The sequence below is a fragment of the Perca fluviatilis genome, chromosome 15, assembly GCF_010015445.1.
Source record: "Perca fluviatilis chromosome 15, GENO_Pfluv_1.0, whole genome shotgun sequence".
Taxonomy (NCBI): Eukaryota; Metazoa; Chordata; class Actinopteri; order Perciformes; family Percidae; genus Perca; species Perca fluviatilis.
Window position 1 is genome coordinate 1,955,749 of NC_053126.1, and position 15,265 is coordinate 1,971,013.

General features: G+C 45.7%; 1 pseudogene; it reads right to left on the minus strand.

Annotated features, from left to right (window-relative positions):
- The window catches only part of LOC120575425, a 53,685-nt pseudogene that overhangs the window by 21,183 nt on the left and 17,237 nt on the right, over positions 1-15,265 (minus strand).

Sequence of the window (15,265 nt, forward strand, 5' to 3'; positions counted from 1 at the left end):
CTTTGTTGGGAGTCGCACATGCTCAGTAGAGTATGAGGGCGTGCCCTGACAGTACCTAGGTAAGGACTACTAGCCAGTCAGAAGCAGAGTATGAGGGTGTGCCCTGACAGTACCTAGGTAAGGACTACTAGCCAGTCAGAAGCACAGTAAAGGCTGGACTACAATAGAGCTGTTTGGAGCAGATTGTGAACAGTGTTTTCTGTTGGAGATGGTAAGTCCCTTTGGGGGGACTTTGGGCTTGAGTTTTCTTCAAGTGCTGTGTAGTGGATAGACGTTATTAAAGTAGTAAGAAACTGTAAAGTGTTAAATTTGAGAATGAAATTCGGTGTTGTTGTTGCCACTTTAACCCCTGTGTAAGCACACTGCCTGTTATCCAGCAGTAGCGTTCTGTGTCACTCTATCTGGTTATTTATGTCTTATGCTTTCTCTCTTTCACTAAATGTGTTGAGATTTGCACAACTTTCACACGAGGAGAGTCCCAGTTACTGTAGCAGCACTGTGGGTTCATGTTACAGTCCAGGAGAATGTGCATATGACTCATAATAGACCCCTGTCTAGTCTATTATTACCATCCTTTAATCCCGGTGATCTGGGGCCATTTGAAACCTGTTCAACGCCGAGCAAGGCTAAAGATAGGTTTGGATATCTGCCGTGCCAGAGATACTCCACCCACACTAAACTCAGCTCTCCTGTGGCTTTTAGAGTTGTATAATATGAAAGGGATTTTGCATGTTTCTTTTTGAAAAGCTGAATATATATAGCCATCGTGAAAAATCACACGAAAAACATAAATAATTCCCACATTTTTGCTACATTCCTGCTGTATTACATTTAATGTGGCAGAAAACGAAGGTTGCTAGGTGCTGTATATGGCACTGGGCTTCATATCATGTCTTCAAAAAATATATCACCCACTTTTCTCATCCTGAAGTATGGCTTACCATCTGTCTGGGGAACGGACACCGCTTGGATATCTTTGGAGAAACGTTATCCACGTTCGCTTGGCCTCCGTCCTGTCAAAGAAGGTCAGACGGAGCTATATTCAGTTGTAGGTCATATTTCAAGTTATTCAAATACAATCAAATCCAAACAAATCTAGCATGATTCATTTCTTCTGCATGCATGTGTCTTTATGTGTTTGAAAATGCAATTAAATGCATGCACACAAGCGTAACATACAACAGGTTTTTACACGAAGTACGAGAGCAAACCGTAAACAGGCTTATGAAACAAGTTCTTCAACACAAGAATTATTATATAAGACTTATTATACATTAACTTGTGTGTCCTGTTTAATTATTATCTTGTGGAAGGGAGGGAGGCCACTTCGAAGCACTCTCTCGTAAGTCTTTGCTTTAAATATACCTGTCAAAAACAGTGATTAGGCTTTAAGCAAACGTATGAGTGACTGTGTTGACAGAGATAAAAGCCTCCTTAATAAAGGGCTGCGCCTGAATACACTGAATAGTGAAAAGAAGGATACGTTGACAATGGCTGAACTTATCATAATATCTCTTTAGGAAGTGAATAGCAGTGCAAGTTGCTTGGCTGTCTGTCTCTGAGCTCTTGACTTCAGAGTCCGGTCACTGTAACTAGACACAAGTCGCCTCTGACGCAGTTTCCTAAAAGGAGACTTCATGAAAGAAAAGAGGGAACACAATGTGCTGGAGGCCCCTAGTCTCCCATTAACACTCTGCTAAACATTTCTGTGAATATTAAACTAAACTAAATCCACCCATGTGCTTAGGAGGATAATCATTTCCAAATATATTTTCAATGTGTTAAACATTCTTTGTACTTTGTACAGTTTTTATCCTGTTGTGTTAATGGTCACAACAATTCTCAATATTAAAAAGACCCAGGGCCCTATTTTAACGATTTGAGTGCACGGTGTGAAGCGCCTGGTGCAGGTGTGTTTAGGGCGAGTCCAAATCCACTTCTGCTAGTTTGATGGCAGTAAAAAGGGTCCATGCACCGGGCGCCTGGTTCTAAAGGGTTGTACTTAGTGTCTTCATTAATCAGAGGTGTGTTTTGGGCATAACATGTAATAAACCAATCAGAGATCATCTCCCATTCCCTTTAAAAGCCAGGAGCGTTTGGACCTTGGAGCATTGCTGTTATGATGGAGGATTTACACCGTAATATTTTTATTTGTAATCTTCTGCGTGTGTGTGTGTGTGTGTGTGTGTGTGTGTGTGTGTGTGTGTGTGTGTGTGCTGTGTGTGTAACAAGCATAGCGTGCGCGCTGTGCACGAGCCTAGGAGCATTTTACTAATGCTCTGTTAAAATAACAATGAAATGCTGCGTTATTGACTTTAGACCAGGTTTTTGTTGGTCAATGGCGCCATCATTTCCCGCTGCCTCAAGATAATAATACTCCCAGAATGCACCTGAACACACCTCCCTGTAAGACCAGCACGCCCAGAATGCACCTGAACACACCTCCCTGTAAGACCAGCACGCCCAGAATGCACCTGAACACACCTCCCTGTAAGACCAGCATGCCCAGAATGCACCTGAACACACCTCCCTGTAAGACCAGCACGCCCAGAATGCACCTGAACACACCTCCCTGTAAGACCAGCATGCCCAGAATGCACCTGAACACACCTCCCTGTAACACCTGCACACCCAGAATGCACCTGGCACCATGGGCCACAGATGTGCACAGGTGCATTTGTTATTTAAACGACGTGGGCGCTGGACGGGAAACTGGCAACTGCGTCGGTCTTAAACTAGCAAAGACACTCAGGCTTGGTGCAAGATAGCGCCCCCAATCTGTAATTCCAGCATTGTGTCTTCTGCTGAAAACTGTCCCAATACTGGGTTCATTAGGGACTGCAGGTTGCAATGACCTACACAATGGTATACACTGTAAACACCGAAGTAAATCTAGCCTAGTTTTTTGTGCAACAAGCGTTTCCTTCTTACCTCCAGCAGGAGCTCTCTGTTGGTCAGGACACAGTTCTCATCGGGGAAGGTTTCCCAGAGGTTATCAAACGTGGCCATGCTCTGCCTACAACAACAACAACAACAACAACACAGACTAGATTTAGTACAAATGCAGCTAATTAGTCAATCAAGTGTATTTGTCAATTGCTCTGCCTTTTTCTGTTGTTTTATTCCCTTTGTATTCTTTATTTATTGCTGCTTTAATGTCTTTTGTATCCCTGTACGGTGTCCTTGAGTGCCGAGAAAGGCGCCTTTAAATAAAATGTATTATTATTATTATTATTATTATTATTATTTATATAGCACATTTAATACGACAGTCGTAAACTCATGTTCTTCGAAATAACAGCAAGCAAGAAAAAATAAGCAAAATTCATGCATGGCAAAAACACAAACGTTTTCTCTGTTATTCATGCATTTCTCCACATGATTTGTATATGCGAGACTGGAAGATGTCTGTAATCCCATCAAGTATGGGCCAAATGTTTGGCATGCCACAGACATAAAATAAAACTAACAAACTAACATTCTAACTATAATATAGCATATATAATAAGTAGGTATTACATATATAGAAATAATAAGACCAGATGGGCCTGCTTGAATAATTAAGTATGGTGTTAAAACTTCACTATTTGAGCCATGACAAGATGTTCAAATTATAAACACAACATTAACTTTCGGTCTTGCTTTGGCTGTCTATGTTTCAGTTCTCCTTGATATATTATTATTATTATAGCTTATTGAAGTGTTCATGACCTGACATACTGTAGATTATCAGAAGCGAGGCATTTGCTTGATGAGGGTTCAACATCCTGGTTAAAGACGATTATGTAGAAGACAATAGTTTATATTGTCTTCTTACTGCAGAGACGGACAGAAGGCGCGCCTTTGAAATGGTTGATAACAGCTAACAGCAGACCTACCTGCTAACATCAGACCTACCTGCTAACAGCAGACCTAACTACCTGCTAACAGCAGACCTACCTGCTAACATCAGACCTACCCTACATGCTAACAGCAGACCTAACTACCTGCTAACAGCAGACCTACCTGCTAACATCAGACCTACCTGCTAACATCAGACCTACCTGCTAACAGCAGACCTACCTGCTAACATCAGACCTACCTGCTAACAGCAGCCCTACCTGCTAACATCAGACCTACCTACCTGCTAACAGCAGACCTACCTACCTGCTAACAGCAGACCTACCTGCTAACAGCAGACCTAACTACCTGCTAACAGCAGATCTAACTACCTGCTAACAGCAGACCTACCTGCTAACAGCAGACCTAACTACCTGCTAACAGCAGATCTAACTACCTGCTAACAGCAGACCTAACTACTTGCTAACAGCAGACCTAACTACCTGCTAACAGCAGACCTACCTACATGCTAACAGCAGACCTAACTACATGCTAACAGCAGACCTAACTACCTGCTAACAGCAGACCTAACTACTTGCTAACAGCAGACCTAACTACCTGCTAACAGCAGACCTACCTGCTAACAGCAGACCTACCTGCTAACATCAGACCTACCTGCTAACAGCAGACCTACCTACATGCTAACAGCAGATCTAACTACCTGCTAACAGCAGACTACCTGATAACAGCAGCCCTACCTACCTGCTAACAGCAGCCCTACCTACCTGCTAACAGCAGCCCTACCTGCTAACATCAGACCTACCTGCTAACAGCAGCCCTACCTGCTAACAGCAGCCCTACCTACCTGCTAACAGCAGACCTACCTGCTAACAGCAGACCTACCTGCTAACAGCAGACCTAACTACCTGCTAACAGCAGACCTAACTACCTGCTAACAGCAGACCTACCTGCTAACAGCAGACCTACCTGCTAACATCAGACCTACCTGCTAACAGCAGACCTACCTACATGCTAACAGCAGATCTAACTACCTGCTAACAGCAGACTACCTGGTAACAGCAGCCCTACCTACCTGCTAACATCAGACCTACCTGCTAACAGCAGCCCTACCTGCTAACAGCAGCCCTACCTACCTGCTAACAGCAGCCCAGGTCTTCCTCAGCCTGTAAACGGCATTAGACTGAAGGGCCGACAGGATCGCCCGGAGAGAGGTGAAGTTCTTCAACCTTCGACAACCCTGCAGAGGAGACAAACTTTCATTCAGTGCGTTCACTTATTCAGTCTGCCGTTCACACAGTGTCTTACATGCACGTATGTAAATGTGGGTGTATATATGTGGATGAATCTTTAATCTAGAGATGCACCGATAGACCGGCCACTATTCTCGCACATGTAGGGAACCTGGTGAATTAACCTGCAAAATGTCATCTGTTTGGGGATTCTTCAGCGTGTGTGCAGAAGATAACAAGTTTACAATATGCAACACCTGCAAGGAGACAGTAGGGCGTGGAGGGACCACACCAAGAACCAGAATCACATTTCTTTAGTGTGATATTGGATGTGAAAAGAAGGAAATGGTTCTAACTCTATGGTTCTTGCTCTTTAGATGTGTGTGAATGTCCCACACCAGGAGTAATTTATATAGTTCTATTTTATAATGATCCATTATCTGTTCAACAACATGTTCTATTAAAGAAAAGTTAGAAAATAAATATTTGTGTGTGCTGTAAAGTGGTTAGAAAAAAAGAAATCGGCTAAAATCGGTATCTGCCGGCCTAACTCAAAGAAAATCGGAAATCGGCCTAGAAAGTTGTAATCGGTGCATCTCTAATTTAATCACTATTTATTCTTGACTGACCTGGGCCACTCTGACCCACTTCTCTATGATGCGAGCCCTTTGAGCCGGTGTAGTGGGAGGCCGGCCGGGGGAAGTGGGACTGGAGTTGGCGTCTGTCGGCGGGCAGAGCAGCGACACGATGACCTGGTTGGTAATGGCGTTGAACTGCGCAACAGTGGCTCGGATGGTGGGAGACATGTTTTCTTTCTTGTCTCGTTGCGACCACACACAGCCCAGACACTGGTATGGCACCACTTTGACAAACAGAGCCTGAAACATAGTAAAAAACAGAAACATCAGCTTTTAAACTATAGCCTAGAAATCTAGACCACCCTAGCGGCAGCAAATGTAATCTGCAGCCAGGGTCCATCTAGCAACTCTCCGTTGGCTTGCGAGCTGGAAAAACCAAACTCTAGTCGGGCCAATCACATAGTGTATAGAGTCGGTGGGCGGGGCTTATGGCTGCTGCTGCTGCTGGTGAACAGAGGTCTTCTGAAGACTTGGAGTTCAGCTTTTCTTTGAGAAAAGAACAAAGAACGGCTCTGAAGTCATTCTAAAAAGGGAAGATGTGTTCGGAGTTTAAAGTTTAATCTACCAGCTAGCGTTGCTCTGATTGGTTGTAGCGCTATCCTATTGGTGCAGAGGGAATTTGAAAGACAACAGTTTATCCCGCCCCTCAGATTGAGCCCTGCCCAATGGGGAGTTCCCCCCAGACCCCAACATCTGGATGTGGGGCTGGCTGGTCAGGCTAGCTTTAATCATCAATGTAAGACTACATCCACACTACCACATTTGGTATCGAGGATGGATACCGGACAGATATTTAGAAATGATGTTCAGGTTCGGTCACATCAGCGCGATAAGGCATTGAACATTTTAAATTTAAAACAGCTGATTACGTAGGTGTGCACCTGTGTTAACGTGAGCTTGTTGCCCCGTGTGAGCTGATCTGTTGACATTTCTGAATGCCTTCCTGCAGCTGCTTAATAACAATTTTCACACAAACACACATACATGAGTCGTTAGTATGAGAAAACAATTAGATTTTAACTGTGTCGGGCTCGGACTGAAAAGTTACTCTGCAAACCCTTGGTGTTCTCTCAATGAGCTTCATGAGGTAGTCACCTGAAATGGTTTTACCTTCACAGGTGTGCTTTGTCAGGGTTAATTAGTGGAAGTTTTTCCCTTATTAATAAAAAAGCAAAGGGTGGCTACTTTGAAGAATCTAAAATATAAGACATGTTTTCAGTTATTTCACACTTTTTTGTTAAGTACATAATGCCATATGTGTTCATTCATAGTTTTGATGCCTTCAGTGAGAATCTACAATGTAAATAGTCATGAAAATAAAAAGGAAACGCATTGAATGAGAAGGTGTGTCCAAACTTTTGGCCTGTACTGTGTGTGTGTATATATATATATATATATATATATATATATATATATATATAATTCTATTTTCTTTCCCAACTTAAAGATCTAAACACTGAGCTGATAATCTTGTGTGGGCAGATATCGTTTTTGTCACATTTTTTTTGTATTTTTATTTCCAATTTCTTTGTCACTTTTCTTCCAATTTCTTTGTCATTTTATTTCAAATTTTTTTTGTCACTTTTTTCAAGGTTTTTTTGGACACTTTTTAAAAAATTTTTTTGTCATTTTATTTCCAATTTCTTTGACACTTTTTTGGCGTTTTCTTAATGATATTTTTGTCATTAAGTGTTTGTCACCTAAAACAACAGAAATGCAACATAAAATATATCCTCTCACGTACTGAGTCCATTCGGGTTAGCTGTTCGGCAACGGCAGCAGCGGAGAAGTCCATGATGCCACCTTGATCCAGAAAGTTTTCACATCCCGAATCCTCATCGCCAGAACCCTCCTCATCTTGCTCCAGATCTTCCTGGGAAGGACTGTCATTTGTCTCGGTTTCTAAAGAATCAAACAGAGCAGAAGTCATGATATAATCAAGCTGGCACGGCACATGGGCAAAGGCTTTATCAGTTTCGGTCATGTCACGCGATGGTTGGTCGGTCTGGATCAACAGAAGTACATTTCCAGACTAATAGCAGAATAATTTGTTCTCAAACTCAACAACAACAACAACAAACTTTGAGCCAACTACACACTTAAAATGTCAAGTTTTGAAGAAAATGTGGATGGTACAACGAGTCAGGTCTGCTTGGTTCTTTCAGGGAATGATTGTAAAGATTTATAAAGAATATGTTGAGGTCATTTCCTCTCTAACTGGGAGGTTTTGGGACTGATTGGTGGGACTGCTGTGGACGAAGTACACACGGAGATACACTGGTAAGAGCCAATGAGGTTTAACCAGCGCTGCCTGGAAGGCACAAGGATTAGGCAATGGTTATGGCTATGGTTAAAGGTCCCATGACATGCTGCTTTTATATAGGCCTTAGTGGTCCCCTACTGTATCTGAAGTCTCTTTTATATAGACCTTAGTGGTCCCCTAATACTGTATCTGAAGTCTCTTTTATATAGACCTTAGTGGTCCCCTAATACTGTATCTGAAGACTCTTTTATATAGACCTTAGTGGTCCCCTAATACTGTATCTGAAGTCTCTTTTATATAGACCTTAGTGGTCCTCAAATACTGTATCTGAAGTCTCTTTTATATAGGCCTTAGTGGTTTCTTAATACTGTATCTGAAGTCTCTTTTATATAGACCTTAGTGGTCCCCTAATACTGTATCTGGAGTCTCTTTTATATAGACCTTAGTGGTCCCCTAATACTGTATCTGAAGTCTCTTTTATATAGACCTTAGTGTCCCCAAATACTGTATCTGAAGTCTCTTTTATATAGGCCTTAGTGGTCCCTTAATACTGTATCTGAAGTCTCTTTTATATAGACCTTAGTGGTCCCCTAATACTGTATCTGGAGTCTCTTTTATATAGACCTTAGTGGTCCCCTAATACTGTATCTGAAGTCTCTTTTATATAGGCCTTGTGGTCCCCTAATACTGTATCTGGAGTCTCTTTTATATAGGCCTTAGTGGTCCCCTAATACTGTATCTGGAGTTCTTTTATATGGCCTTAGTGGTCCCTAATACTGTATCCGAAGTCTCTTTTATATAGGCCTTAGTGGTCCCCTAATACTGTATCTGAAGTCTCTTTATATAGGCCTTAGTGGTCCCCTAATACTGTATCTGAAGTCTCTTTTATATAGACCTTAGTGGTCCCCTAATACTGTATCTGAAGTCTCTTTTATATAGGCCTTAGTGGTCCCCTAATACTGTATCTGAAGTCTCCTTTTATATAGGCCTTGATCCCTTTTTTTTTCTTAGTGGTCTACTGTATCTGAAGTCTCTTTTATATAGACCTTAGTGGTCCCCTAATACTGTATCTGAAGTCTCTTTTATATAGACCTTAGTGGTCCCCTAATACTGTATCTGAAGTCTCTTTTATATAGGCCTTAGTGGTCCCCTAATACTGTATCTGAAGTCTCTTTTATATAGGCCTTAGTGGTCCCCTAATACAGGTATCTGATCTCCCATAATGAGCTTTTCCTTAGGATGCAAACAACCCAGAGTGTTTTCTCCTATCCCTGAATGTATCTTTGGTGTAGGCAATGCGAGAATATGCGGTGGAGGATCACCTTCTTTCTGTAACGCCATGAGCAGCGCCTCAGCTTGCCCAGCCAGAGAGCTAAAGTTGGGCTGGCTGCGCAGGTCTCCGTAAACTGCCGCGCTGATCCGCAGGTGATCCAACAGCAGCCTGAGTGCCGGGTGCAGAGGAGGGTCCCTGAAGTCCTCGCTGTACTCGTCCATCCATGTCTGGACGAAGGCCAACAGAGGGCTGAGGAGGCAGAGGAAGAATCATTACTCTTTAACTCAGGGTTCCTCAAAGTCCGTAGTGTGAAACAGGGCTGGTGCAACTAATCAAAAAATCTAAATTGTGCGCTTACCGGCACCATATTTCGGGATTTTGCACCATCAGCAAAACCTTGAATATTGCTTAAAAGTTATAAGTGAGTTGATTAATTGTTATTTTGTTATTTGCCGATCGTTCCTGACCTCGAATGTTGAATAAAAATCCGATGCACACCTTTAAGTAATTCCCGTTTTATAGCCTGGGTAAACCCTGACCAACTTCTGGCAAATTTAAGATTAGCTCTGCAAGTCAGTCTGGAGGAGAGCCCATTCAAGCCCATTTCCAATGTTTCCAAATCGAGGCACCAATCACAACCGTTAAGGAGGGCTCTACACCAATCACAACCGTTGAGGAGGGCTCTACACCAATCACAACTGTTGAGGAGGGCTCTACACCAATCACAACTGTTGAGGAGGGCTCTACACCAATCACAACCGTTAAGGAGGGCTCTACACCAATCACAACCGTTGAGGAGGGCTCTACACCAATCACAACCGGATTGGGAGGGCTCTACACCAATCCCACAACCGGTGGGGAGGGGCTCTACACCAATCACAACCGTTGAGGAGGGCTCTACACCAATCACAACCGTTGTGTGATTGTGTGTGTGTGTGTGTGTGTGTGTGTGTGTGTGTGTGAGTGAGTGTGTGTGTTGTGTGTGTGTTGTGTGTGTGTGTGTTTGTGATGTGTGTGTGTGTGTGTCTCTGTCTGTGAGTGTGAGTGAGTGAGGTGAGTGAGTGGTGAGGTGAGTGAGTGAGTGTGTGTGTGTGTGTGTGTGTGTGTGTGTGTGTGTGTGTGTCTCTGTCTGTGAGTGAGTGAGTGGTTGTGTGTTGTGTGTGTGTGTGTGTGTGTGTGTGTGTGTTTGTGTGTGTGTGTGTCTCTGTCTGTGAGTGAGTGAGTGGGTGTGTGTGTGTGTGTGTGTGTGTGTGTGTGTGTGTGTGTGTGTGTGTGTGTGTGAGAGTGAGTGTGTGTGTGTGTGTGTGTGTGTGTGTGTGTGTGTGTGTGTGTGTGTGTCTCTGTCTGTGAGTGTGGTGGAGTGAGGTGGGTGTGTGTGTGTGTGTGTGTGTGTGTGTGTGTGTGTGTGTGTGTGTGTGTGTGTGTGTGTGTGTTTTGTGTGTGTGTGTGGGGTGTGTGTGTGTGTGTGTGTTTGTGTGTTCTTAGTAGTGAGTGTGTGTGTGGTGGTGTGTGTGTGTGTGTGTGTGTGTGTGTGTGTGTGTGTGTGTGTGTGTGTGTGTGTGTGTGTGTGTGTGTGTGTGTTTTTTTTTTTTTTTAACCCAAAACCCCTTGGTTTAAAAACACAGTGTAATCTCAAAGGTCCTCCACCTACCTGCTGTAGCAGTCACTGTTGTCCAGATATGAGGCAGCATTTTCTCTGTTGGGGGGGGAGAAAAAGAAAACAGACTTAGCCATCGTCTTTCAGGCTGTTTTCTGAATATTCTTTAATTATTATTTGTTCAGCTAACCGAGGCCTGACCTCGATACATGCTAACCACAGCCTCAGACCGCTGTGTGCATAATGAAAGCCTGGGGTATAATGAGCACCTGCTAGCTACTTATTACTACATCAAAGCAGGCAGGAGGCGAGTGCTTTGTCAGGGAGAGAAAAGCAAAGCATTTGAAAATAATTATATAATAATAAATTGAGATTTATATAAGCTTTCATGGACTCCAAAGGTGCTTTACAGGGCAGGGGTAGATGATAAAAACATACAAAAACAAAGCGAGCAAACAAAGTAGTAGACAAAACAAGATACAGATGGAAAGGGAGGGGGGGTGGGCTATGGGTAGGCTGGGGTGAGAAGAGATGGGTCTTGGTAGGGACTGGAAGATGGTGAGGGACTCAGAGGTTGCGGATCTTTGGGGGAGGGGAGTTCCAGAGCCTAGGGAGCTGCTCTGGAGAAGGCTCTGTCCCCAAAACAGGCGTAGAGTTGGACTTTGGATGGAGAGGGGAGACCGGCTGAGGGTGGATCTGAGGGAGCTACGTGAGGGTTGGTAAGGAGAGGAGGTCAGTGAGGTATGAGGGGGCCAGATGGTGGAGGGGCTTTATAGGTGAGGACCAGGTTTTTGTAGGTGATCCGGTTTGGGAAATGGGAAGCCAGTGGAGTTGTTTAGGACTGGAGTGATGTGGTGCCAGGATTTGGAGCAGGTAATAGAGGCGGGCGCTGAGTTCTGGACCAGTTAGGGTCGTTGATGTTGTGTAGAGCTGATGCGAGGAAGAGTAGTGAGTTGCAGTGTCAGTCGGGAGGGAGATGAAGGCGTGAAAGTCTTTCTAGCGAGCCGGGGGTGTGAGAGGGTCTGTTTGGGTGTTGGGGGAGGTGAAAGAAGGGGGGTTTAATGACGTGGTTGTGAGGCTCAAGGGGGAGGGTGGAATCAAAGATAGTAGCCAAGGTTGGGGCCTGGGGAGATGGGAGAGACAATGGTTGCTCGATGGTGAGAGTGGGGTTGTTGGTTTTGCTGAGTGTGGATTTGGAGCCGATCAGAAGGAATTTGTTTTTGTCGCTGTTGAGTTTGAGGAAGTTGTGTTTGCATCCAGGTTTTAATAGCTGACAGACAGGAGTTGATGTGGGAGAGGGGAGGATTGTGGGGGATTTGGTGCTGAGGTAGATCTGGGTGTCGTCCAGCATAGCAGTGGAAGTCCAGGTTGAAGTGGCGGAAGTATCTGACCAAGAGGGAGGATGTAGATGATGAAGGAGGAGGGGCCAGTACGCGAGCCGCTTAGGGAACACCTGTAGTGACTTGGCTGTGGCAGAGGTGTGGTTGTGGAGAGAGATGAAATGGGATCTGTTGGAAAGGTAGGGGTGGAGCCAGCTGAGTGCAGTACCGTCGATACACGAGGTCTTTGAGTCTGGTGAGCAGGATGTTATGGCTCACAGTACTCGAAGGCTGCACTCAGGTCGAGGAGGATGAGGATGTTGAGGGAACCGGTGTCAGCAAAAGGTGAGGAGGTCGTTGAGGACTTTGAGGGAAGCGGTTTCTGTGCTGTGTAGGGGGCGAAAACCAGATTGGAGAGGTTCGAATAGGTTATTGGCAAGAAGATGGGTTTGTAGTTGTGGGCGACTATGCGTTCCAGGGTTTTAGACAGAAAGGGGAGGTTGGATATTGGGCGGTAGTTGTTGAGAGAGGAGGGATCAGACCAGGTTTTTAAGGTTGGGGGTGACAGCGGCAGTTTTGAAAGCAGAGGGGACAGTTCAAGGGACAGTGAGGAGTTAAGAAAGGGTTAGTGAGGTAGGGGGCATAGGACCGGGAGGCAGGACTTCAGAAGTGGAGTAGGGGAGGGTCAAGGGAGCAGGTAGTGGGTTTTGGAAAGGCTGATGAGTTTGGAGATTTCAGGAGGGAGTGACTGGGTTAAACTGGGAGAGGGAGGGAAGTGTGGAGGGAGGGTGGGGAGGTCTGGAGGGATGGAGAGAGGAGGGTCCAAGGTAGGTGCTGGGTAGATCCTGGAAGGTCAGATACAGGGGATAGGGATTTGTAAATGAGATTGATTTTGTCAGTGAAAAGTGGAGGAATGAGTTGCAGAGATCCGGGTAGAGGTAAGGAGGCTGTTGGTCGAGGCTGATGAGGTTGTTCAATGTGGAGAGAAGAGGGTTCTGGGGTTTTGGCAGGGGTCGGTGAGGATGTGTGGAGAGGTAGGCAGGTTGGCAGCAATGAGGGGCATCTTTGTAGGCGATGAGATGGGATTTATAAGGCTTCATGATGGACTGTGAGGGATGATTTCTTTGTCAGGCGTTCAAGTTGGCGGCCAGTTTGTTTCATTTTCAGTGCAGGTGTGTACCAGGGTGAAGAGGTGTTAAAGTGGCGAGTTTTGTTTTGGGGGCCAGGATGTTGAGGGAGGTAGACAAGGTGGAGTTGAGGTGGTCTGTGAGGTCATGCGGGTGAGGTGAGGGTTGAGTCAGGTGGAGAGTGGTGGAGAGCAGGTCAGAGATGGTGGGGATTGATGGGTTGAGGGTTCGCAAGAGAAGGTGATTTCTCTGAGGCGGGGCCGTGGGGTTGGAGAAAGGGATGGTGAACCGTATCAGTTTGTGATCAGAGAGGGGAAAGAGGCATGGATGGAGGTCGAGCACTGGTTGGTTGGTGGAGCAGACCAGGTCGAGGATGTGACCTTTTCATGGGTGGGGAATGTGACATGTTGGGTGAGAGAGAAGTTATCCAGTAAAATTTTGAATTCTGATGAGAGCTTGCATGTAGGGGAGTCCATGTGGATGTTTAAGATCACCGGTAGCAGCAGGCGTGGAGAGAGATGAGGCTAGTGTGAGGAGTTCGGTAAAATCAGAGAGGAAGGAGGATTTGGTTTTAGGTGGCGGTAAATGGGGATGACTGTCATGGAGGAAAGAGTTTTGAAGGCGAGATATTCAAAGCGATGATACTGAGGGAGAGTTGAGTTCTGTGATCCGGGAAGTTCTGATTGAAAATGGCGGAGAGCCACACCTCCGCGGTGGGAGGGGCGGGGTTTGCAGATGTAGTTGTAGCCAGGGGGATGCTTGGTTGAGGAGAAAGAAGTCGTTGGGTTGTTGCCAGGTTTCGGTGAGCAGAAGGAAGTCAAGAGTGTTGTCGAGGATTAGTTCATGGAGGACAGGGGCTTTATTGTTGGCGTCGGGTGTTGAGGAGGGCAAAGTTGGCATGGTGAGGGGTGGTGGGATGGGGGCGGGCTGGAGAGATCTGAGGTTGTCGGTTAGCAGTGCGTGTGGTGCGTTGGGGTGTGGGGGTATTGCAGTTGAGGGGGACAGTGAGCCGATTAGCAAATGATTGGAGAGTATGATTGAGTGTATGTGAAGTGGGGGAAAGCACTGTAGTCGGTCGGGGTTTTCTGTGGCAGCCTGATGATGCGTTCAGCCCTATGTGAACCAGTGGGTGAAGCATTCAGATGGCGATGGGACAGGTGCAACAGGGCGTGCAGGTGACCAGATGGATGGAATGGATTGTCCGTGGTGGAAGAAAACAAACTTGCGGCGAGCTTCTGTGGATGTAACGGCGTCGGCGTAGAAGTCCGAAGCTGTTTGATGACTGGGATGCAGGATGGAATGGAGTAGTTGGCGAGTGGACCAGTTGCAGAGTTGAATATTTGATCATGATGCGGCGGAGGGGCGGGGAGACTCCGTGATAGTGGTTGCCCGTGGGCTAGGAGCACAGGAGGTGGAGGTGGGAGAATGGATGAATGAGGTGATTGCCAAAATGATCCCACAGCATGACCGAAGGAGAGGAATGTCTAGTCTTGGTGGCGGCTCGCATCTGGGGTTGGGTTCCTATGAGGAGGAGGTCAGCAATCGGGTTGCCCGCGAAGCGCTGGATTGCCGCCGCGTTTGGTGAAGCGGGGGCAGCTAGCTAGCGGCTAACCGGCGAGGCAAGAGTCCGGTCAAAGGCGCCAAGACGGCCGGGGACCAGCAGAGACTGTCAGAGGTACAGAGGCTGTCAGAGGTAGGGGGTACAGCGAACACAAACAAAGAAGAATAGCAGGCGAATAGCAGATGAATAGCAGACGGGCGGCGAATAACCAGGCGCAGCGTCCTCTCCACGTCGGTTGGAGATGGAAAAGATCCTGGCCGCAGCGGTGACTTTGCATGTGCAACAACAAGCCAAGTTGTTTCCCCCAGAATCTAGCGCACGGCCTGTACTGTCTGGTACACAGAGAAAGAGGCTAAACTAGGCTAAAAACGTTAGCATTTGCAGTAAGCTGAAAGAGAAAACAAGACACACAAAAGTA